This window comes from Microtus pennsylvanicus, chromosome 11, assembly GCF_037038515.1.
Source record: "Microtus pennsylvanicus isolate mMicPen1 chromosome 11, mMicPen1.hap1, whole genome shotgun sequence".
Taxonomy (NCBI): domain Eukaryota; kingdom Metazoa; phylum Chordata; class Mammalia; order Rodentia; family Cricetidae; genus Microtus; species Microtus pennsylvanicus.
This window is the reverse complement of record NC_134589.1, coordinates 85,120,180-85,144,800: the sequence shown is the minus strand read 5'-3', so window position 1 is coordinate 85,144,800 and position 24,621 is coordinate 85,120,180.

Below are 24,621 nucleotides of genomic sequence, written 5' to 3'. Positions count from 1 at the left end.
TGTCCACCATATAAATACAATAGATCCAAACCCTCCAAAAGCGTCATAAGAGCAGCATCTGTAAGAAGAATTTGATTATTGTTGTTGTTGATGTCTGTTTATTTATTTATTTTTGGGGGTTTTTTGTTTGTTTGTTTGTTTTTGAGGCATGCTCTCTCACACAACTGTGACTGTCCTGGAACTCACTATGTAGACCCTCTGGTCTTGAACTCACAGAGACCTGCCTCCTGAGCACTGGGATTAAAGATGTGCACTAAAAGGCCCGGTTGCAAGAAGAACTAGTCAACGGCAACTTTGCTTACTTAATGATAAATTATTTTAGCTTTGTTTAAACTGACTCACAAAACTTTAACAATAGAACCACCTCTGTGAGCTATGGACAACTGCTCCGGTGTACAGCTGAGCTTACCCTATACTGTCTAAAACCTCAAGTCTGTCTTATTATTGGCCAGTGTTGCTTTCTTCGCAGGGAAGTTGGAGCTGGTGATATTTAGAGAAATGGTTGGGAAGATTTTGAACCAAAACTCCACCCTTCTCCACGGGGTTTTCAGCTCCTTGGAGGCGCTGTGCACATTCATTCGGGGCCTTGTTTTTATTTTGAATCAAATCCGTATATCCTCAGCCAACCTTGTTTATAACAGTTGCTTTCTGCTGAGGTTTTAGGATTGTAATCTCATAGACAATAGACCACCCCCACCCCCGCTACATAAAAATAAAAACTCAAGGCAGCCTGCACTTAGACATGAAAAATTATTAGCATTGCAAGGCAGAAGAAGGCTGGGAGATGAAATCATCATTCCTACTGGTCTGCAATATTATTGATTATCAATATGGCATAGTTAAGGATTGGAAGGGATTGCTTTAAATAATCCCTCCTCTACGGCAGTCGTCTTAAAGGATAGCAGCATTTTCTTCTCTAACCTCCTTTGATGTGGTGAAGATTTTTCTGGAGATAAGTAAAGTCTATTTTGCAGACAACAAATGCATGAAATCCATCAAAGGGGCAGGTTTGCCTCCCACACATGGAGTCTAAACTGGCCCTGAGGAATGGAAGGGATTGTAGAGAAAGCATCGTAGTGGGGCGTGTAACATAAGTGAAGGGCTAGAGGAGGAACTTGGGAGAAACAGCAAATGAACAGTCCAGCTAGAGAAGACTTGGGTTTACACAGAGATACGACAGCTATTTCAGCAGGGCCCCACAAAAGCACACTCTTGGCATGGAATCAAGTTTTAAAAACTAATAACTGGAAAAAATTGAAAATAATTTGAATCTTTACTACAGCTTGTTAATAAAAAACAAATGCTTGAGTTCTTTACCCATCAGAACTTTGGCTCTCCCCGTGGGACCCCATGCTCTGTTGACACGTAATTCCTAACTTTTTAGCCCACTGATTGCCTAGTCTTCCCATAATGCCTCAAGGAATTAAGGACAGAGTTGAATGACGATCATAATTTCCCTTCATGGGGACTTACTGCGAGTCAGTGAAAAGATGCCCCGGGTCTGCTGCTTTTCATAACAACAGCTGTACCAGTAAAGAACAATTCTATGAATAAGCTTGTCCGATGGCACGCACCTTAATGCAGCCCCCAGAAGGCAAAGGCAGGTGGATCCCCATGAATTCAAGGTCAGCCTGGTCTATATAGCAAATTCTAGGCCAGTCAAGGCTACACAGTGAGACCCTGTCTCAATAAAATAAGATAATTATGTGAACAAACCATCTCTATACTTCTCCCCTTACTAGCTCTGCAGTGTAATGTCCATTTGAGTGTGTGTGTGTGTGTGTGTGTGTGTGTGTGTGTGTGTGTGTGTGTGTGTGTGTGTTTCCTTTGCCTTAGGCCTTAGGGCTTACTGTTTCTTTTGCACACATTGTTTGTTTCTTGTGGGTTTTACCTAACTAATTCCTGCTAATCCTGGAAATTCAATTTAAAAGAGGCCTCAGGGCTGAGGATGGGACTCAGTGAGACAGAGTTCTTGCCTAGACTATGCAAGGCCCTGGGTTTGATCCTCAGCATTGCTAAAAGGAAAAAAGATAATGACTTTACCCAAAGGTGCTCCTTGAGTGATTATTTATCTCTCTTTTCTGAACCCATGTGTTTCTTGGCATTTTTGAACTCACTGTATTATCTTATGATTCCATATTTTACCTGCCTTGTTTCCATTGAACTATAAAAGGTTTAAAAATAAGCCATAAGTCTTATTTCTTATATATACATACACATATATGTATAAACAAATACACAGGCTTACATATAAATATATTCATATATTGTACACGTGTTTTACCTGCTTTATGTTAATACAGTTTTATTTTTATGCAATGTTTCCCGTGTGTATGCATACATATTTGTTAGTTTAGTGTTCTATTTATGCTTTTAGATGAATGAATCTTTTTATGAGTATCTTCCATAAGATAGCACAGTATTAGCCCATTAGCAAATTTACATCTTTTCATGTGCTACTGGTCCATATGAAGTAGAAGCTACCCTTAACTCTCAGAAGAGCAATCAAGGACTGGGAAACATTCAACAATGAGACAGGTCACACAACCAAGAAACGGAACACCAATCTGAGCCCAGGGCTGGCTGAGGGGCTCTTGTGCATGCTGAAGTAGGAGAAGTTATTTACTTCAGGAATTGAGAAGAGGTGTGATTCTCTGGAGAAGAAGAAGGGGACAGGGACTCTCTTGGTTGACCATCAGAAGTGATGCGTGTACCAGCATCATCCAAAGGCATGAGTAGAAAGGGAGGCAGAGGAAAGATACTAGGTACACATATACTCTCTCCTTAGGGGATTCTGAGACCTTGGCTTCTTACATCATGGGACATTTGTCTACCAACAACATTTTTTTTCAACAATAGTCTGCTCTGCTTCAGAAACCCTTGTTCTGGAAGAGGAATCAAGGAGCATAGGGACAGAAGTATTCTCAAGAAGTCATCTGCTTTTTGTTTTTGTTTGCTTGTTTATTTGTTTTTTGTGTAGTTCTCCCCACACACACCATGATTTGATCCAGGTCTCACTAATGGCTGAAGTTCACACTAAGAACACAGATCACCACCAAAGACACGAGGGAACATGTGTGTTCCCCAAGCAACTAGCACCTATTTAGTTATGAAAGTGTATTAGTGAAGCTTGCTGCGACATAAAGACAGAGGCAACTTACAGAAGAAAGAGTTTATTGGGGACTTCCAGTTTCAAAGGTGAGTTCATGACCATCTTGGAGGGGAGGATGGCACTACAGCAGTATCTGAGAGCTTAGATCTTGATCCACAAGTCGAGGCAGGGAAAGCTAACTGGGAATGGTGTGGGATTTTCGCAACTTCCATGCCTATCCCTAGTGATACATCTCTTCCAAAAAATCTTCCTCTTCCTCCTAATCTTTCCCAAACAGTTCTACCCACTGGGGACCAAGTACTCAAATACACAGACCTATGGAGGCATTCTCATTCAAATCACCCCAGAAACATAGCAAAGGCATAAGGTTGTTTGAGTTTCCTATAGTGTCTGTGACAGATAATATCGCGTTTACCTTTAAATCAGACTTTCATCCAGGCTCTCAGTAGGTTAGGTAGAGCTGTCAGCAAGATACCTGAGTTCCTAAAGGTTGTAAGAAAATTGTTTTCTGGTCTTTTTTCAGTTTCTGCAGACAGCCTGCCTGTCTTGGGTTTATGGCTTCTTCTTCTACCAGCCCTACGGGGTCATGTCCCCCTCAGGCTGCCATTGCTGAGCTTGTTCCGATTGCTACACCCAGGGCCACATTCAGACAACCTGGACAGATTCTTACCTTGTGTGGGTTCATATAATTAGGGTGGTACATTCACTCTGTCTGTCCACTGACCATCCATTATGTGCCAGGTGCTAAGATTGCTGGTTATTCTTCTGTTAAGAAGTTTCTAGTCCAAGAGGATAGATTTATAAACACCAAATGCAAGATAGTATGCCAAGGACATTGTGAGAGGCAAGGATGGAGTTCAGCGGGTCCTGGCTTCAGCATCTGTGGATTAGGTAATTGTGGATCACGACTATTAGAAAAATTGTATTGAATGGGTACAGCCTTGTGTTCTTGTCATTTTTCCTTATGTTACACAGCACAACACAGCACTTACGTTAGGTATTTTAAGTAGTCTAGAGGCAATGGTTTGAAGTATACAAAAGGGTGTACATAACTTTAATGGAAATGCTATGCTATTTTATAGAAAAGACTTGAGCAGACATCCTGGAACTAATTCTCCACTGAGATCAAGTAATGACTACATAGACAAGGGGCCTTTAAGCCAATACAGAAAAACAGAAGGCATCATGGGTAAGATGATGCTTAGACTGCCTAAGGAAGAATTTTAAAAAAATCTAGCCAAGAAAGCAGAGGAGACAGAAAGGGTGCTAGAGTCATGACTTTTGTTTCTGTGCAAGCAAGAAATGGGGCCGTGTGCATCTAGGGACTTCACAATGAGTTAAATTCCTGATCCAGCAATTCCAGTTCTAGAAATGTATTCTAAGGAAGTTAGTAGACATCCACATGAAGATTTATGGGTGCAGACGCTCATTGCCGTGTGATTTATAATAATAAAAAATTAGAAACAGCCTAAATGTTTATAGTAAATTGGATAAATGAATCCATATGATGAAATATAATGTAGCCCTTAAAAGCCGTCTTAAATGAGGGGAAAGTACTCACATTGAATTAAGCAGGAAAAAGTAGTTTAAAATGTGACCTCAATATGGTTAAAATTGGACACAAAGCAGGCCAAAATGAATACTATGTGTATAAGTTATGCACAATGAAAGACTTGAATAAAAATCTATAAAAATGGTCAGAGGCCAGAATTTAGGGAGTAAATGCATTTATAAAGCACTAATTCTATGCAGGGCGTTCTAATAACTTTATATAGATTAATTGATGAATGAATCGGCACAATACCCTATGAGATAGACATTTTAATACTCTTCCACCTCACTGATGAGGAAACTGAGGCCCAACACGGTTAGTGAACATGGCTAAGTTTCCCTGAATAGCAAGTGCTGGAAGTTGGATTTGAACTCAAGCAATCTTGATTCAGATGACTAAGGCTGAAGAGACCCTCACACCTAGTGAGGGCCTTTCTCAGGGCAGCAGCATTTCAGACTCGTTTTTTGTTTGTTTGTTTTGTTTTGTTTGTATTTTGAGATAGGGTTCTCTGTGTTGTTTTGCTTTGGAGCCTGTCCTGGAACTAGCTCTTGTAGACCAGGCTGGCCTTGAACTCACAGAGATCCACCTGCCTCTGCCTCCCCAGTACTGGGACTAAAGGTGTGTACCACCACCACCTGGCAGGACAATAGCATCTCAAAAAGTGAACTTCCTAGCTACATAAGGTGTGTTGGACTGAGATAGGAAAGTTAATGTCTCAGGTATATTGGGTCTCCTGGTCCTGCGAGAGTCTCAGGATGTTCTGGGACCCTGCTGACATGCGAATCTCTATGTTTCTGTTTCTTTGAAGTTCATTTCTGGGCAAAGGGCCCTGGAGGTAACGAGGAATTACGCTCCTGCATGGAGCTCAGAGGGTGTGTGTGTGTGTGTGTGTGTGTGTGTGTGTGTGTGTGTATGAAGTTGTTTCTCATGATGTAAAATTTCTTGTACATCTCTGCTATTGTTTTTCTTCATGCCAAGGAAGAGAAACGTCACTGTTTAAATGGTTGCATGTAAAAAAAAAAAGTTTCCAAAAGAGCCTTGTCATCGCTTTCATTATATTAAAAACCTGGGTGGACAAGTTCCGACGTGAAAATCCTGAAAGCTTTTGCCCATTGATAAAAACCTTTCTCCCGGAGTCAGTGTGGGTTGCAGAGACCCAAGTTCGAGCCAGGTGGTGCAATGAACTGACTGATGGGCATAAGCTGTTAGACATTTCAGGGAAAGGCAAATCATTGAAATTTACCAACTTGGTTCAAAAGTGACCCGCCACCTTTGTGCCAGGCTAACCCATCTGGCCCAGATACGCTCTCCTCCAAGGGAATTCTCTGGCTTACCTAAAGAGTAAGTCAGTTGTCAGAGATGCAGACGTCACACTTCGGGCCAGGACGTTTCTTTCAGCCCTAATGTGGGGAGACAGAGGCTGACGTGAAAATTGGAATGATGGTAGGAAGAGCATCCAGTTTACTGTTGATTGTGTTCACCTCAGGATGGAAAGAAGGAAGGATTACACTGAACACACGGCCGTTGTCCTTGTCCCAGAGGGCCTTTGCTTTTCCAGCCATCTTGGCTTGCAGAGTCAGTGGATAAGACAAGTAGAATCACAGATTGTTCCTTCCTCCCTATCCCCAGTAAAAGGCATTATGGGAAACAGATCACCGTGGCCAGTCAGTGCCTAGACAATGTGGTACTGATATGGATATCCAGTATGAGTCAGCTAAAACAAGGCCGACACTGCACATCCAGAGGCCTTGGAGTCACCATAAAATTCAGATAAAGCTGAATGGCTGAGACCCCCAAAGTAAGCAAAAGCTATTATACAACTATTTTAGACAGAGTGTCATTTTTAGTGATTCTGTATAAACAAGGCCTTGAGGTCAGATCAGAGGCCCGAGTCTTTTCTTTGTTTTGTTTTTTCTTTTTTGGCCAGCCTACCTGTGTGTTTTTACCTGTCAGCCTGTGTCTGCCTGCCTGTGCGCAGCCCATGTGTACCAGCTGTATCTTGGTGCTGAATGGCAGCTGCCTTCCTAGTCAGCTTTACCCAAAGTGCGTAAAGAATGCCTCATCAATCTATACTTACCGCTAATTCCCTCCAACCTCCCAACCTCCTGTGACCATTCTACTTTCCTGGGTTGGGAGCACGGACCCTACAGGCATGAGCCACTCAGCTTACACAGGGGAATTCAAGGCCACAGCATCCCTGATAGCCATGCCAGTGGATACCTGAAGGTTAGTTTTTCCACCTTATGACTAAACTCGATGCATTTGGACTGGGGAAGGAAAAAGGAGGTAGAAGCAACACAGAGAGAGATTGCTGTACCCGGACCTGCCAATGAGATGAAAGCATTCATTGGTAGAACCACACGACTCTGAGCGAACATCCATTGACTCTGCTACTGCCACCTGGTGAGGACAACCCATCAATCAGATGGTCTCCAGGGGTGACTAGACTTAAGACACGGCTCAGCTCCCATTTGTCCTTTTTTTCCACAGTGCTTAGACTCTACAGTTAATTCTATCAACATCTGTTTGCTACTACTGGCTACTGGCTACCAGGAACCGCCACTGTTCTGGTGCTAAACTGCATGAGCACAACGAAAGCAATAAACCAAATACTTTTCCTTTGTGACTTTTTATTCTGAGTGTGTTTGCCCACCTGGAACATTCTCACAAATCTGGGATTGGTAGTGACAAGACTGGGATTCTCTTTATCATTATATCATGATGTAAGCACGAGTAAAAATTTGTACTATTTCTTATAACTTGACGTGGCATATCAGTTGTATTGTACTAAATAAAGACTGCCTGAAGATCTGAGAGGAAAACAGCCCCACTGGTCAGCCTTACAGACTAGGTCATGGTAACACACACCTTTAATCCTGGTAGCCACACTAGTTGCCGTAGAAACCTGGCTTTGCACACCTTTAATCACGGTGGTGAACTCCTTTAATCCCAGCCCTAGAGAGGGTTATAAAACAGGAGGAAACATTTCTCAAGCACGATCTCATTCTAAACTTTTTGGAGGAAAGATCGCCATCTCAGACTGAGGTCAAGGTAAGAGCCAGTGGCTAGCTGTTTTGCTTTTCAGATCTTCAGGTTGAACCCCAATTTCTCTCTCTGAGTTATTATTAATCATGTTTCAATAACTAGTTAGTATTTTATTGCACAAATTAAAAATTCTGCAGCTGGAGAGATGGCTCAGCTGTTACTTTTCTTTCAGAATATCTGAGTTTGGTTCCTAGCACCCACATCAGGCAGCTCACAACCTTCTGCAGCTCCAGCTCCAGGAAGACCCAACGCCTCTGGTCTCCTCAGGCGCCAGAACCCAAGTGCATTATAATCCACACAGGGACACATATTCCTGTCATTGTAAAGTAAGCTGTGGGGGCTGGAGAGATGACTCCATTGTTAAAAGCACCGGCAGCTCTGCCAGAGGGACCTGGACTGGATTCCCAGCACCCATGTGGCAGCTCACGACTGTTACAACTCCAGTTCCAGGGAACCCAATGCCCTTTTCTGACCTTCAAGGGTACTGCAAACAAGTGGTACACAGAAGTATATGAAGGCAAAACACCCAGACATAGGAAAATAGAAGAGAAAAAAATCTAAAGTTTGTATCTCAGCAAACCCTTTTCTTCTACCTCGTGTGGAGCCACAGGGAAACACAGTCACTTCTCACAAGTCACACCTTCTCTCCCCCAATACTCACCCAGATCTCTTCCTGTTGTCTCCACATCATTCCCCCAGTTACTGTGGAGGAAATCCCCATCCCGCCCTCCCCAGCCACACTTGGCTTTGTCTTTCTCTACGGCACATGTGCCGCATTATACACTTCCCTTTCCAGATTCTTCTGTGATTCTACATAGCTATATAACAGAACCCCTCACAAGGACAGAGACTCCCCTCATTTTCCCCTTTACTCTGGGTCTCCCTGCTGCCTACACTGGGCTTTTACCATGTGGATGAGTAATACTTATCATTGACTCTGGGGCTGGGAGAGGGGCACAGGATGCATGTGGACTCCCTGCAAGGAGGCTTGGGAGGAAGAAACCTGGAGACAAATATAACTCAAATTCAAAATAAGGGAACAAAATCTTTTTTTTTCTTGCTTTTAACTTTAGGTTTTGTCAAGTTCGTCCTGGAATACAGAACTGCAAGGAGCCTCCCACAGCACCTTGCTGTGAAGAGCCAAGCCCTGAATTTTCAGCGTCTGTTTGGATCCATTCTCCCTTCAGAAAGTTTGACCTTAACCCTGAGGATTTCTATAGCGATAAGTCCAGCTCGGTGTCAGTGAACTTAAGTAACTCCCAATACCACAATAGTCCTGAACTCAAGACGTTAACTGTCTATCGGAAGTTTCAATAATCAGCCAAGGGGAAGCCTTCACCATTTCGCAGGCCTGGCCCTGGGAAAGATAGCAGATGTCTGTAGGCTAGGTGACAAGGTGACTCATTTTCTCAGAGCCTAATTCCAGAAGCCTTGGAGCCCTCTGTTAGCTATGCTCAGAATGGCAGGCAGATCAATAGATCATGTTCAAATCCCTAAACCCAGTTAAGCTAGAGCTGTAGCCCAGCCTAGGATGGAGGCACAGAGTGAAATAGCTTAAAACCAAAAGTCAAGAAGACAAACCACAATCACAGTGTATCCATCAGACTCAGGGCCTGAGTTTTTTCCTTCAATTAATTTGTTTGTGAGAGGTGATTCTAGATAAGTAATGTATGTATGTGGCTTTTAAAAAAAAAATCACGTAAGAACATAGAGTTAAGAGTCTCCTTTCGGTGACTGAGCGTCAGCTCTCCTGGCTTTCCCCACCACAAGGCAGCCAACTAGCAGTGTTTGTACATTTCTTTGAAGAATCTGTGTGTATTTGCATATGCTGGTGTGCGCTTGCATGCGTTTGAATTTGTTTCTATGTTTTTGTGTGTGCTCTATATATTTGTAGGTGTTTGCATATAGTTGCCTGTGTTTGTGTGTATCTGATTATGTTTATGTGCAGCTGAATGTGTTTCTGTGTGTCTGCATCTGTGTGTATTTGTGTGAATCTGTTTGGATGTGCTTCTGTTTGCGTTTTTGCATGTATATGCATGTTCATGTGGGTGTGTGCATACCTAAATAAGCAGCAATGTTTCATGCTCACTTTTCCTACACTTTGACTATTTTACTTTATCTCAGCAAGTCCTCTATGGAAGATTAATGGCATCTCATCTTTAAATGTCTCACCACAGCTCCTTATCCAACTGAATGTAACTTAGTTAGCCAATTTCTGCTACCACAAAAGGAGTTATAAGAAATATCTTCATATTCCATCTTATTAAGAGGAAAGCCACCTGGAATTAACCGGTTTACTTTCTGTCTTTCTTTGATGGTGCTGGAGCTTGAACCCAGGGCCTCACACATGCTAGGGATATGCTCTGTCACTAAGCTACATCCCCAACTGCGGCAGTTTGAACAAGAATGACCTCCAGAGGCTGATATTTTGAAATACTTGTCTTTAGTTGGTAGGACTGTTTAGGGAGGCTTAGGAGGTGTGAATCGTTTGAGGCAGTATTTGTTAAGGGCAGGCTTTGAAGTTTCAGAAGACTCATATTATTCCCAGTATGCTCTCTGCCTTTTGCTTGCGATTTGAGATGTGAGCTCTCAGCTGTTCCCGCCGCAGGCCTTTGCTCCATCACCATGGAACTCGGACGCTCTGGGACTATATGCTCAATTAAACACTTTCTTCTGAAGTTTGCCTTGGTCATGGTGTTTTAGCATACCAACAGAGAAGTGAATACACCAACCTTTTTCATTTTAAAAACTGAGACAGAGTTTCTCTATGTAGCCCAGGTCAGCCTCAAACTTGCAATGGTTTTATCTCCATCTCTTGAGTAATTGGGATTATAGGATGGTTCCGCCATGCCTGAAAGTTATAATCCTTTTAAGTGATTTTTTTAACCTTATTGTTATCAAAGATTACATATTGGTATAGAGAACTAAAGAAATAGAGAAAGATACAAAGTTTCCAAGAACATTAACATAAATAGCCGCCTCTAAGGTTTCTTCTATATGGCTTTTTATATTTATAACATAGCACAGTTCTTCCTCCTTCACCCAGTTTACGTATTGTGAGCATCCTTCCATGACCTCAAACACTCTTACAAAGCAACACTCCAAAACGTTAGTGGGGCTGGAGAGGTAGCTCAGTGGTTACTTGCACTTGCTTAACTGACTGCAACTCCAGTAACAGAGAATTTAATCTGGGCCTCCAAGAGCATAAGGCACATAAAGATATGCAGGCAGACCACTCATGCACATAAAATAAAACTTAATAAAACCTTTAAAATGCTATACTTGCTTTATCAAATTATTCTTCCCCCCACTGTAGTGTTCTGGCGGCTTTGCGTTTGTCTGTGTAGAGAGCACGTAAACATACACTTGTGCACAACTGTTCATACTATGGTGATATATACACAGATTAGCAGTTCCTACTATTCAAGAGCTTGTGTGCACAACTGTTCATACTATGGTGATATATACACAGATTAGCAGTTCCTGCTATTCAAGAGCTTGTGTGCACAACTGTTCATACTATGGTGATATACACAGATTAGCAGTTCCTGCTATTCAAGAGCTTGTGTGCACAACTGTTCATACTATGGTGATATATACGCAGATTAGCAGTTCCTGCTATTCAAGAGCTTGTGTGCACAACTGTTCATACTATGGTGATATATATACAGATTAGCAGTTCCTGCTATTCAAGAGCTTGTGTGCACAACTGTTCATACTATGGTGATATATATACAGATTAGCAGTTCCTGCTATTCAAGAGCTTGTGTGCACAACTGTTCATACTATGGTGATATATACACAGATTAGCAGTTCCTGCTATTCAAGAGCTTGTGTGCACAACTGTTCATACTATGGTGATATATATACAGATTAGCAGTTCCTACTATTCAAGAGCTGGTACAAAGGAGCATACATGTCTTCCCAGGCCTTTCTCTTGCCATGCCAATGAGCTTTTCAGCCTGCCAGTGTCCAGCTCGCTCATTCATGAACATTTCCCTCTTCTGGATGCCCACACTTCTTTATTGGTTTGCAAGCAGAAGTGGCCGTGTGAGCTGCTTTGGTTATTGAAATGCGAAGAGCATTGATGTGTGTCACTTCCAGGTGGGTCCTGGGGAAGGACAGTGAAAATCAGTTTTCCTTCCCTTACTGCAAAGACAAGAAACACGCAGGTGGAAATTTTGTTTGCTTTAGTCTCTGAGAAAGTGAAGATGGTACAAAGAAAACTCCCAGTCAAGTCCTCCATTGGAAAACCTGCAAAAACGAGAGATAAATCTTTGCTTTTAAAATCGCTCTGGAATTCGGAGCTATCCGGAGGATGAAACCCAATGCCCCGAGACAGCCCAGGTAGGGAAGGCCATGTCTCCTGTACATCACAACACAGCACTAGGTTCACACCAGCCCAGGCAGAAGTGAGAGCATTGCCATTATGTCATTATGTCAGACTATCCCATGCACCATGTTGCTATAGAAACTTGGTTTTGGTAACCTGCCTTATGCATTCAATATTTCATCACTGGGTATTGCCTTGGACACAGGAGTTGGTTTGAGGATGACTGTGTGACTCCACGGATATTGGTAAAATGTGATAATCAAATTTCTAGCTGGGATCTCAAGAAGAACATTCTTTTCTGGCTGAGCTGCCCAATGCCAGGTACTGCCAGGAGTAGACATGAGAACTGGGTTGATTGTAGCCACGTTGGGACTGACCCAAGAAGAAAGGCAAGCTTGGTGTCACCCACTAGATCTTTTAAAAGCCGCACATGGCCTTTCCCTAGCCTTGAGATTCTGACTGATGGCGTTACTGAGCATTCAGCCTCTTGCAGCTAGAGTGTGGTAACTGATCATTGTGAATACATTGCTTGCGGTTAGGCTCTTCCTGGCCACCCCTTCCCTATTCCAGCCCCACTCTCAGGGTAAGGTGACAGTAAGAAACCAGGTCACCCACTCCCTGGCTTCCTGAGTCTGCTCTTTTCTCTCTCTTCTTCTGTTTTCCACCACCAAGCCTCTTTTTCAATCCTTACGACCTTTACTAAGGGGCCTAGTCACCGTTCGTGTCAACTGTGCCTGCACCTCTCTCTGCTCAATCCCAGCCCTTCCTGTCCTCTGTACAGAGCATGCATGGGCCCAGGCCCTTCTGAAAGAATCAAGCTTTGAGCTGTCTTGATTTGATGGCAAAGTCAAGACTGAGAGGGCTTTTGGTAGAGAGAGCTTCATTCACATAGTGGCCTCTAAGATGCAGAGTAAGAAAGAGGGCTGGTGGACACCCCAGAGGAATGAGATAATTGTGTCTTCTTCCAGCCCAACCAAGGTTTCCCTGCTCTTTCAAGCCTTGCCTGTGCCCTGGGCGGCTGGTCTCTGAGACAGTACCAGCAGGTATCTTGTCCTCTGGCTTCTGGACGGGTATGGTCAACGGGGAGCGGCAGCAGGAGGTTAAAAGGCGAGACAGTTATGTAAGAGTGATGTTCTCTTGATTCTGGCTGTGTTCAGCAGGCTTTTCCTTTGGGACTCCAGCTCTGCCAAGTGCCCTTTATCCTCAGCACCACCTTCTCCTGGGATCAGGGAGCTACCCCGCTCCGTGCAAGACTTCAGCTGGATTGGGGATTGTATCCATTAGGTTTTGTTGCTGTGATAAAACACCAAGGCTGAAAGTTACTTACAGAACGAAGAGTTTATTTTGACTTATGGTTCCAGATGGAGAACATAATAGTTCTAGACATTTCCATAACGGTGGGAGCATCATGGCAGCATATAGCTGGATCGGGAAGCTTAGAGATCACATCTCTTCCCACAAACAGGAAGCAGAGCTTGAGCTGGAAATGGAACAAGGCTCTCTCAAAGCCTGTCCTCTGTGATGTACTTCCTACAGTAAGACAGACCTTCTAAAGGTTCTGTAACCTTCCAACCAACACTGTCACCAGTTGGGCACCAAGTGTTCAAACTCATGAGTCCATAGGGTGGTTTTCTCATTTAAACCACCACATTGATGGGTGGCTGATATTTTTTTGTTTCATCATTTCTTATGCTTTTCCCAAAATCTCTGTAGCTATACACCTCTGAAAATAAAACATTTGAACTTCTTCAGCTAAAACATTTGTGTGTTTCTTGCCGCTATACTGGCGCTTCTAATAATTGGCATTCTGCTCTGTGTGCAAGGGGACTATAGACCTATAATATATCACCTTTACACTGGACTCTATAGTCATGTATGATTCTAAGTTTCATATATATGTATATATATTTATACATACACTATATATTTATATTATATGTGCCCATTTATATATACTATATGTGTATATATATATATATATATATGTACATGAAATTCAAAAGTGAAATTTTTGCCCTGGCAATGTTGAAGCATGCATTGGTAGCCTGTATATGGTGATTCCATTGAACCTGTCCATATCGGGTTTCATGGTCTAAGCTGTTGAGGACAACTAACCAGGTCTCTTCCTCATGCACACATAAATGTGTGTGTGTGTGTGTACATACATATTTGGGGGCATCTTCCCACCTCAAATAATCTGATCAAGAAAATATCTCATAAGTTTGCCCATGAACGGATACCAGAAATAGTCCAGTTGATAGCCAAGATTAGCCACCACAATGAGGGTGGTGTGCAATTCACATGGTAATTATAAATATTTCTAAGGTACAATGTATTATTTCAATATATGGGCACAATATATAATGACTGTTTCTTATGTTGGGAATATTCAAAATCACATCCACTATTTTTTTAAACATACAATAGTTACAGTGTGTGTGTGTGTGTTGTACAATTTATTAGACTGGATTACAGGCTGTGGTCTGGGTAGTCCAACTATGGCTGTCTTACGATACCCTGAGCTTCTGAATCCTGACCTTGACTCTTAGTGCTGTGTCTCACTTAGACATTCCCCTTGACCTCGACAGGGTCTGGTGGAAGTGCTCAGTGCGGAATAAGTTTCACTCTGGTCTTCTGACAATGACACAGAGGTCGGCGTGGGAGAGGTGAATGCTCAGTCAATGATGCCGCGGGGGAAAAAGGTGAGGTGGCCGGTGGCAGTTCTCCAGGAGGCCACACTGTGTAGGTCAGGTACCTCCACTGCCCCTTTATTCGTCTCTGCCTGTTATGGAGATAAGGAAACAAGGTCCAAAGAGGGTCCTGAAGGCCACAGAGCTGACCTGGAAATACCTTTCATAAAGGCTTTTCTATGGGCGTTAGGAAAAGCGGGAGTCTGCCTCTGGAAAGGGGAGAGATACATGTGTGCACATGATTAAGGAATGAAGGCCAGGGTGCCACTGGTGATCAGGGAGAATATCACCATAGCTTAGGTAAGAGGGAGAGCCAACTGGAACCCAGATTACCCAGCTTGTAAGTGGCACCCAGCGGGCAGGATCCTGGAAATAGGAGTGGGCTTTGGAGTTTTGTTGTGTTGTTTGAAATCTGAAAAACACTTTTTATCATATTTTTAGAATGGTGGGAAACAAACACATAAACCAGCCATCCACCTTGGGTATTTTAAATAAACAAGCTGAGTATTATTCTGAGAGCTAGAGGGTGAACAAAGAGCCCATGTTCACTTAACATTTTCATTCCTTAATCCAAAGGGGCCCTGGCTCTTCTTACAGAAACTGGAGCTCCTTCTGTGGGGAGCCACAGCTCTCCTGGGCCTGGTCTTCTCGATGGAGGGTTAGGATGTCTCTCTCAACAGGAGTCTCAGTTGAGAAACCCCCAGAGACCCTGACAATCAGTGCCTTGCTGCTCGCCTCCTCTGCCGGAAATGCCTGCTCCCTGATTTCAGATGCAGCTCTACTATCTTATCTGGTCACTGTTTTTTTTTCTGCCCACCCCACCCCACCCCATTACATGGAAGCCCGGCTCCAGCAGGGCAAGCGTCGGAGGACTTCAGTAATAGACATTCCCGTAGATAAGTCATTTCCCATCTTTCCTTTGTCGCTTCTTCAGTTGCCAGGAAAGGAACCCAGGCTCCATATCTTTTAATTTCTTCTTTGTTTTTCTTTTTCTCTCTCTTTTTTGGGGTAGGAGTGGGGGTTCTGAGACAGTGTTTCTCTGTGTATGTAACCCTGGCTGTCCTGGAACTCACTGTATAAACCAGGCTGACTTTGAACTCAGAAATCTGTCTACCTCTGCCTCCCCAGTACTGGGATTAAAGGTGTGAGCCCCTACCACCTGGCAATTTTTCTTAATTAATACCTGTTAATGATAGACAGTATTCAGGGCTAGTGTGGTATACCTATACATGTGCAGAGCATGCATCGGTCAAGTCCAAGCTCCCTTTGTCTGCCTCCACTGCACCCTCCCCACCCCTTCCTAGTAAGTCACTTGTCTTTCTGTGTCTGGTTTATTTCATTTATAATGTCATCCAGTTCCATCAACTTTAATGCAAATGGCAGGATTTCATTCCTGATGACAGGCAAATAATACTATACTATTGTCTTCACTGTTCCAATCAGCACTGCAGTAAACATGGGCGCTCAGCGTCCTTCCTTTGAGAAGTATACCAGTGTGAAAGAGCTGGGTGTTTTAAGCCCGGTGTTAGCTTTCCTTTGCTTGCTCCGGGGCAGTGTTGGGGGCAGGAGGTGCTTCCATTCTGCTCTCCATAGGGGCTGGCCTTACACTCATTAGAGTTGCTTTTTCTCCATGTTTGCCAGCATTTGTCTTCTAAAAAATAGTAAGAGCAGCCATTCTACACGCCCCCAACTCCTTTCAAGGCCTCTGATGTCCTTTTATCAGTTTGGGTCATTAGTCTTGGGACCGAAAAAACTCCAACCCTTCTTCTTGCAGAGGTGGCAGAGGGCTTGGGAAACCATCTGATCACACATTTCCCACCCAGTCTTTCTCCTCCTGGATTTCCTTTTCTGGGCAAAGCTGTGCACAGCCCATCTGGCGGGGCAAACGAGAGCCATAATCGGAGCCCTGGAAAGAGCATGGTTACTGGTCATTTCCCAGGCTTTTTATGACTGACAAGGTGGGTGGAGGAGAATCGCCACTCACCTCATTGGATCAATATTTGATTTCCTCTCTGCTCCTGGCTCCCCTCCCAGTTTTGATCTCGGCCTCGGGGCAGAGCCAGACAGGTGACTTTCACAATGCAAATCAGGGTCAGCCACTCTCTGTTCAGGCTTTGATCCCCTGGCTAAGGAGAAGCTGGCAGGGAATGCCAAGGACCCCGGGCCCTGCTCACCCACGGACTCTCTGTGACCTTGCACAAGGTGGAATTCTGCAGAGGGCTGCCTCTAGTAGCAGTTATTAAACTATCGTTTCCACTATGAGAACTTTAGAAGGGTTTCATGAGAAAGGCCAGCTTGCTGACAGATTGTATCTGTGTACTTACCCTTGCTCAAATACAAGCTAAGTGGCTTCGTTTAGCACAAGGTCAAGGCATTGGGCAGTAGCAGGTTTTACACTATTATCCTGGGGACTCCTTTTGTTGCCTTTGATGAATTATTCACACTCTCCCATTTCCCAAGGTTTTACCTCTGCAGCCTTTTCCATGCTGTGGGCACTGGGGCTTACCCTGGGTTCACCCTGGTAGGGAAGAAGCAGGCTGTGCAGGACAGGAGAGAGTTCTTCCCTATGCATTGATTCGGGCAGGCTGACCCGGAAGGGGAAGTAAAGGCAGTTCCCAAGCATGTCGGCTCTGGGGTTCACTGATAACAGAGAGGTAAAGGAAAGAGAATCAGGAAGTCAGGAATGTCCCTGTTTCCCGATGACCATAACTGTAACAATTGACAGGGTGTGTGGCTAGGATTCTCATATTTGAGACTCTGAGGATAAGTTATTTCACAAGCTGCCCTCATTAGCTTAAGACAATTCAGATTCAAGAACAAAAAGCCTTTTATTGTTTCTGCATTTCTCATTATACAGGGGTGTGAAACCTTGTTGGTACAACTATTTATCCATGGCAGATCTTCTGGAAATCTCTATTCTAACACTGTCACTATGTATCTAATGCAGTCTTTAATAAGCCATATTTTAAAATGTTTATATATTAGAAAAAACTAGCCTTAACTTGTTTCACACAAAAGTGATATTTTGAGAATTAATACAGCTCTGTTGAGGATTTTCCTCCTTACACAAGGGCATGCTCTTATTATCTATTATTGGACAACAAACTATTCCAAAATGTAGTGGCCCCAAATAACTCTCTCTGGTGGTTCTGTAGCTTAACCAGACTCTCCCATAGCTGTTTCGAGTATCTGGGTGAGACTGAATCCAAGGCAGCGAGCTCTCATGGCTAGCATTGGCTGCAGACTGGGAGTTCAGCTGATGCTGTTGTCTTGAAGCTACCTGTGGGTAGACTTGGATGGCTGAAGACATCTGAAGACATTCCACTAGGCCCTTACAGATGTATCAAAGCTTTGTGCCCTATTCTTGGTGGCCACACGGTCACATACATCATATTCAAGAGCTCATGGCATCAGTCCAGATTCAAGATAAGTGAAAACTGCAGGAATACTTTGTGGCCTGTTAGATCAAGAGGCCTTTTTTTTTTTTTTTTTTTACTTTTGGTAACTGCGTGCCTTGGAGCCATCTTTGACTCATCCTTCGTTTCTGCCCCATTCATATCTTGGATTGCTTATGATCTTTACTGATTACTTTGCCTAGCCCATCTAGATTCTCCAACGATGCTCTTTCACTTCCTTTCCCTACTTGCATCAGCTCCATCCATATTCTTCAACAATTTCAAATTCTTGCTAGGTGACTCTCGCTGGCTCGAAATTTCACTGGACAGCCTAGAGATTAGATGCTCAATCTGACATGTTCTGTCAGAGGCAGACTTAGGTGGAGGCTCAATAGTGGTAAATCCAACAACCCGGACTTGCTCTCATTCAGGTCATGGATGGTCCAGTCCCTCCAGGAGACATGGTAGACACAAATTACCATAGCTTTGCTCTACTCCTGAGCTTTGGCAATGAACTTGCACAACTGTACAGAGACCCACTATAGAAAGAGGCCAGTCCTAGCATCTGAATGAAGGAGTTAACATTCATCTGGTCATCTGGCATCCTTTAAAATGGGCCGCCTAACTCTTTTGGGGAGAGCTCTAAAATTCCTAGCCATTATCCTGGCATTCGTTGTCCCTGACTCAGAGAATGTACCCCTGTACTATCTACTTAGAACCTGCTTGGGTCAGGAATTCCAGACCCCTAATTTTAGAGATAAGGAGATTGATATTTAGAAGGGAAGTCTTTAAAAATTCCACTAGACGATGACAGACAAATTTCGTTTCCCAGGACCCCAAAGGCAATTCAGAACCAAAAAAAAAAAAAAAAACAAAAAAACCACAGTAGACACTGAACACTCACAGGAGCAAAAATAGCAATTAGGCCCCAAGCCTTGGGGGGTTGCCCCCAGTTTCATCCCAGTGGTGTCTACTGTTTCCATTTTCGTGGATGATCAGCCAGCTTTCTCCCCCTTATTACCCGCTGGTATCAACACCCTACTGACTTTTACTCGAACTTATATGCGGCTCACCACTCAGCCCCAGGCACCAGGCTTGGCCCATCCTTCTCCCTTCCTGCTCTTGCTTCTCAAAGGGGCAGAGTCAGCATCATGCCAGATCACTTTACAGCCCTTTCACACGCTGCTGTCAGTTCTCTGGGGAGCTCGTAGCCCGGGGCTCACTGACTCTGGTCCGTATAAACTCGCAGGGTATTGACTTATATGGAATTTTCCAACCCTACTTGCCATTTCGGCTGAAGAATTAGGCAAAATGCCTTGCATATATCCCAGAAGTCGTAACATGAAATTTTTCAGGCTGGTATTGGTTAAAAAAAGAGCTCTCCACATGGAATGTAGAAGAGTGCCGGGAGCCGCCTTTCCCAAAGGCTGTTAAGATGAAGTGATGCTCATGGCTGGGCATAGGTTGGGTGGTGGGAACGGAAAGTTCCATCCAATGCAGTGCTTAGGACGTTGTAGAGTTTCTTTTTAACTGTAACAAAAAAGGAAGTACTGAATTTCCTCCAGTTGACATATTTTTTTTTCCAGGCCCGGAGGCAGAGCTGTATTGATTAGGTCAACAGGCTTCAATATCTGCTTTGGAAAAAAAATAATCCTAAATGCTGACTTTTGTTCGCCTCACTCTGCTTTAACCAGCATCTTTCGCACCTATATTAGAGTCCTTTCTCCTTTCCCCTCCGAGTCATTTCAGTGTTCCAGTATGAAGACCTGCAGGCATCCAACCCACCCAATGCATACTGAGTGACATCCATCAACTACTTCGTCGGCCTCCAAGAAACTCTCCCCTGGGTCTTCTGTCACCACCGCAGGCCTCAGTCTCCTCTTCTATTTTCTTTACATTGACCCTGGCCAGGTCCCAGAAAAGCATCATGGAAATTATGCTAGTACCTTGAGATGTCAAAGGACCCACAGTAACCGGGTGGTGGTGGCACACGCCTTTAATCCTAGTACCAATGAGGCAGAAGCAGGCAGGTGTCTGTGAGTTTGAAGCCAGCCTGGTCTGCAGATGGAATTTCAGAATAGCTAGGGCTACACAAAGAAACCCTGCCTCAAAAAAGAAAGTGTGCTCGTGCACACACACACACACACACACACACACACACACACACACAGACCCACAGCTATTTCTGACTCTACTGTTTATTAGCTAATAATGTAGTTACCACTTTTCTGGGCTTCTACTTTCTTCTCTCTATTTAGCTACCAGAGTGAACCTGGAGGCATTGCCATCCCAGTATCTGATACCATCAGCTTCCGGTCTAGGAGGAGATTAGAAAGAGGCTTGTCCACAGTACAATGCATGGGCACGTGGTTCATCATATGTCCAACGCTCTTCCTATTGTGGATTCGGTCTGCTGGCTTGGTTAGTCTTTTCCACTACAGTGACGCTGGTGTTACTCTGACAAAGAAGAAGAGGCCACCACCCATTTCCCACCAAGCATCTCTTCATCTTCCACCTCCATTTGTGGACCACATGTCCAAACACTTTGCACCCCAATGACAGACAGCTATCAAGATGGTTCGAGTCTCTTCTATTCAGCTTGCTTATTGTAACTGATAACATCCCCTTTCCATTCCCCCCCCCATAAAACAAGATCTCTTCGAAATATACCCTGCCCCAGAAACTAGTTATTTACACTATGTATGTTCCAGAAATACCTTGTAATGAACCATACAAATCTATTTGTCCTGCTGCTACTATAATTGCCTATATCTTATTATAACTTAATATGTAACAGATTTCTTTGGGTGAAGGCAGAAGCAGCTGAGCATTCACTGAGAGCACAGACATTGGAAGTTGTTGAGGAGCCAGTGAACCCACTAATTGGATAAAAGGGGGGTGGTGTGGAAATTTAATTAAACTGGCATTTGCTCTAGCTGCTGGAAATATTAATCAGAAAATGAGCTGTTAAAAAAAAAGCAAAAGGCGAGGGATGACATTAAAAATGGCGTGGGTGCCATTCTTTCTAGCATCGAGGAGGAAATGGATCTCTTCCTCCCGTGACAGGGCCGGTCATCTGTCCACTGAGCCCCGCCGACGGCTTGTTTGGGCAGAGATCACAAAGAAAGGCGCTTGGAAAGCTGTGAGTGAAGAGGAGACGTGTGAGATTCTTGATTTGGGGACCAGATGCATCTCTTGGCAGCTCTTCATGAAAACATAAAGATAAAATATGTGTCTAAAAAGGCTGGGTGGGGGGAGGCAAGAAAAGAGAAAAAAAAATAAGCCGATTTCCTCCTTCTTTTCAAGTACTCCTCCCAGAAAGGGAGGCAGGGAACATCTGCATCCATTCAAGCAATAACGCTTAAACAATTGTCAAATTTGAGAGGGGCGCATGAGGGTTTTGAACCCCGCGTTTAAATACATTCCATAGCCCAGGAGCCTTTGGAAAGACACCATCCTCCCTGGGCCTGCAAACAAGAGCGTAGGAAGGCAAACACAGATGGCAACGCTGTGTTTAGTTAGGGCTGCTTTCACAGGTTTGTTTAAGTGGGCTGAGTGGCCAGACAGTCGTTCCCCTAGAGACCATCGCCCCATCACCACCAGGGCCTTGCGGGGAACTCCGGGTTAATGGACTCAGCCAAGGCCCTGGACGGCAGTGGAACACAATTCTTCACTCAGAAGGCCAAAGGCCGCGCAATCTTCCCTTCAGTTCTGGGCTTTTGCAGGCGTCAGGAGAAGCCTCGCTGATCAATGGGATGCTTCCGCTGGGGGTGGGAGAAAGCTAGCCTCGGGGAAGTTGTCCTTTGAATATAGGCCTGACCACGGCATAGAGTTCTGCTGTTTTAAAACGAGCACATATTTTTTTTTCTACATATTCCTCCCTATCACTTGGGAAAACTCATGTGAAATGGCCGTCTGGGCCAAAATGTGAATTTCTATTCCCAGTGAGTGACCAGGGCACCAAGAGCTCTGCTCACGTGAGTCACTGCTGGGTGGCTCAGGCATTCCTCAGCCTCCCATTGGGACCTCTGGTTGCCTTGACTCCCTGATGTGTCCTTGTGTTAGCTCTCCAGGGCTGCTACAACAGAGCCCAGGGTGTCTCCTTACCAATAACTTTACTTTCCATGGTTCCAAGGCTCCAGGGTCATGTGGCTAATTGAAGAATGACGACATTAAAGGGAGAGAGGAGTGGGTGAGAGAGAGAGAGAGAGAGAGAGAGAGAGAGAGAGAGAGAGAGAGAGAGAGAGAGAAGAGAAGAGAGGAAAAGGAGGAGGGGAGGGGAGGGGAGGGGAGCGTGCATAACTTTCCTTGCACTCTAGGTCTATATGTTTAGGGTACATAAACCAGTATATGTAGGGTTTTGATACTATTTATGGTTTCAAACATCCAGTGAGAATCTTAGACAGTATTGACTTGTGATTAGAGACCCTTGTTCTTACTACAAGTTAGCTATCTTAAAAAAAGAAAAAAAAGGAATAATCTTTGCGTCACAGTTCAGAGGGGTAAAATCCCAAACAGAAGAGCCAAGAGGGCCGCATGTCCTTTAGAGGCTGTGTTGAATGTTTCCTTGCCTCTCGCCAACTCTGGTGTGGCCTGAGAGCTCTCGGCATCCTGGGCTTCATTAACATTTAAGTCCAGTTCTGTCTCCACCTTCACATTACATCTTCCCTGGATGGCTGCCTCTGCGTCCCTCTCCTTTCTCTTAGAGTGACGTAAGTGACCTCAGGGTCCACCCTAATCCAGTCTGCCCATCTGCAAAGCTCTACTAATTAGGATTCACGTGCTTTGGGAATTAGAACCTCAATTTGTCTCTTCAGCAGAGGCCATTCAGCACCCAGCAGCCTTTATTGCAAGAATCGGAACAATAGGATGCATCATTTAGTTACATCTATTTAGATTTTGTGAGATCCTGACCTGGACTATAGAACTCAGTGGTACATTGCTTGCCTGGCAAGGCCCTGGGTTTGGTCCCTGACACAAAAGATAAACAGAAAACTAAATGTTTGGACTCCTCTTTGTATCCTTCCGATGAATACATATTCCTAGTGTCAACAAATGGATATGAAAAATTAATTACATGTAAAATAAGACCACAAATTACTCTGGTGAGTTTTTCAACATTTAAAAGGTCATTGGCTCTCTTTTAAAAGACGATTGAACCACCACCAACTGTTGTTTCTTAATTCATCGTGATATTATAGTTTCTTGCATACTGGTGTTGAAATGTTCCTCCTATTATAAAACATCGCTTACTACAAATGGTATTTACTTTTACTTTTTAAGAATAATATCCTAACTTGGTAAAAAGTAAAGTGCTGAAAATTCTTTATCATTCCTTAATTTTTGGCCATTTTCTTCCCTGGTAAAATAAAAACATGTGGAAATCACTGCGATAAGATGCTTCTTTTCTTTTTGAAGCAAGCTCTTACCATCGGCCTAGACTCAGTAACTATGAGCTCAGGCTGGCCTTGAACAAGATAATCCTCCTGCCTCAGCTTTCCTTGTACATGATTACAGTCAGGCACCCTTATGCCTAACTCATGCTTTTATTCGTTGTGCCCAAAGAGGTCCTTGTTTTATCCGTTTAAAGTGTGGGTACAGTTTTATTGTCACTTGAAAGAAAATTAATCAGCAAAGCAGGCAAGCTAGAAGTGTCAGCAACTGGCCAGAGGAGGGCGATAGAGAAGAGAGAGAGAAAGCCTTATTCTATTTGAGTTAGGTTGGCATGAAGGTCAGTCACAGGAGAGACAAATTGCCACAGGGCAAGGGAGGGAGCAACAGGAAAAGCATGAGAGAGCTCCAGATACAAGATACAAGAGCAAGCATACGTAGGTTCTCACCGTCATCCCAAAGAAAGGGACAGAGGAGAATAAACAGGAAATGTCACAAGGCTTTTAGTCAGGACTCACAAAGACAGACCCAGCAGAACCTGGTGGTGGCTCTCAGAAGATCTTTTACTATATCTATAGAAGTGTGAGAATACATCATGTCACTAAAAGACTAAAAGTCCTCCTGCCATAGCTTAAGGCCACTTTCATGAAGAATGGTCTCTTGGCCAGGTGATTGACGTACCCAATAAAATTAAATCTTTCTTTAATTTATTTTTATTTGGTTTCATTTTATTTATTTATTTATTTATTTATTTATTTAGGTCTTCTGAGACAGGGTTTCCCTGTATAGCCCTGGCTGTCCTGGAACTCACTTTGTAGACCAGACTGGCCTTGAAGTCACAGAGATCCTCCTGCCTCTGCCTCCAGAGTGCTAGGATTAAAGGTGTGCACCGCCACCACCTGGCACCAAACAAAATCTTGATGAAGAAAAAAATGTCCTGTTCCCACCTGAAGGTGGATTCCGTTCTTTACTGATTACCCCCTCTGAAGAAGAAATACTCGAATAATTTCAAAAATGGAATAAAATTAGGCAATGGATATGACACACTTCCATGAAGGTCTAGAGATCTGTTTGCAAAACTATCCAGATAGGAGTCCCTAAAG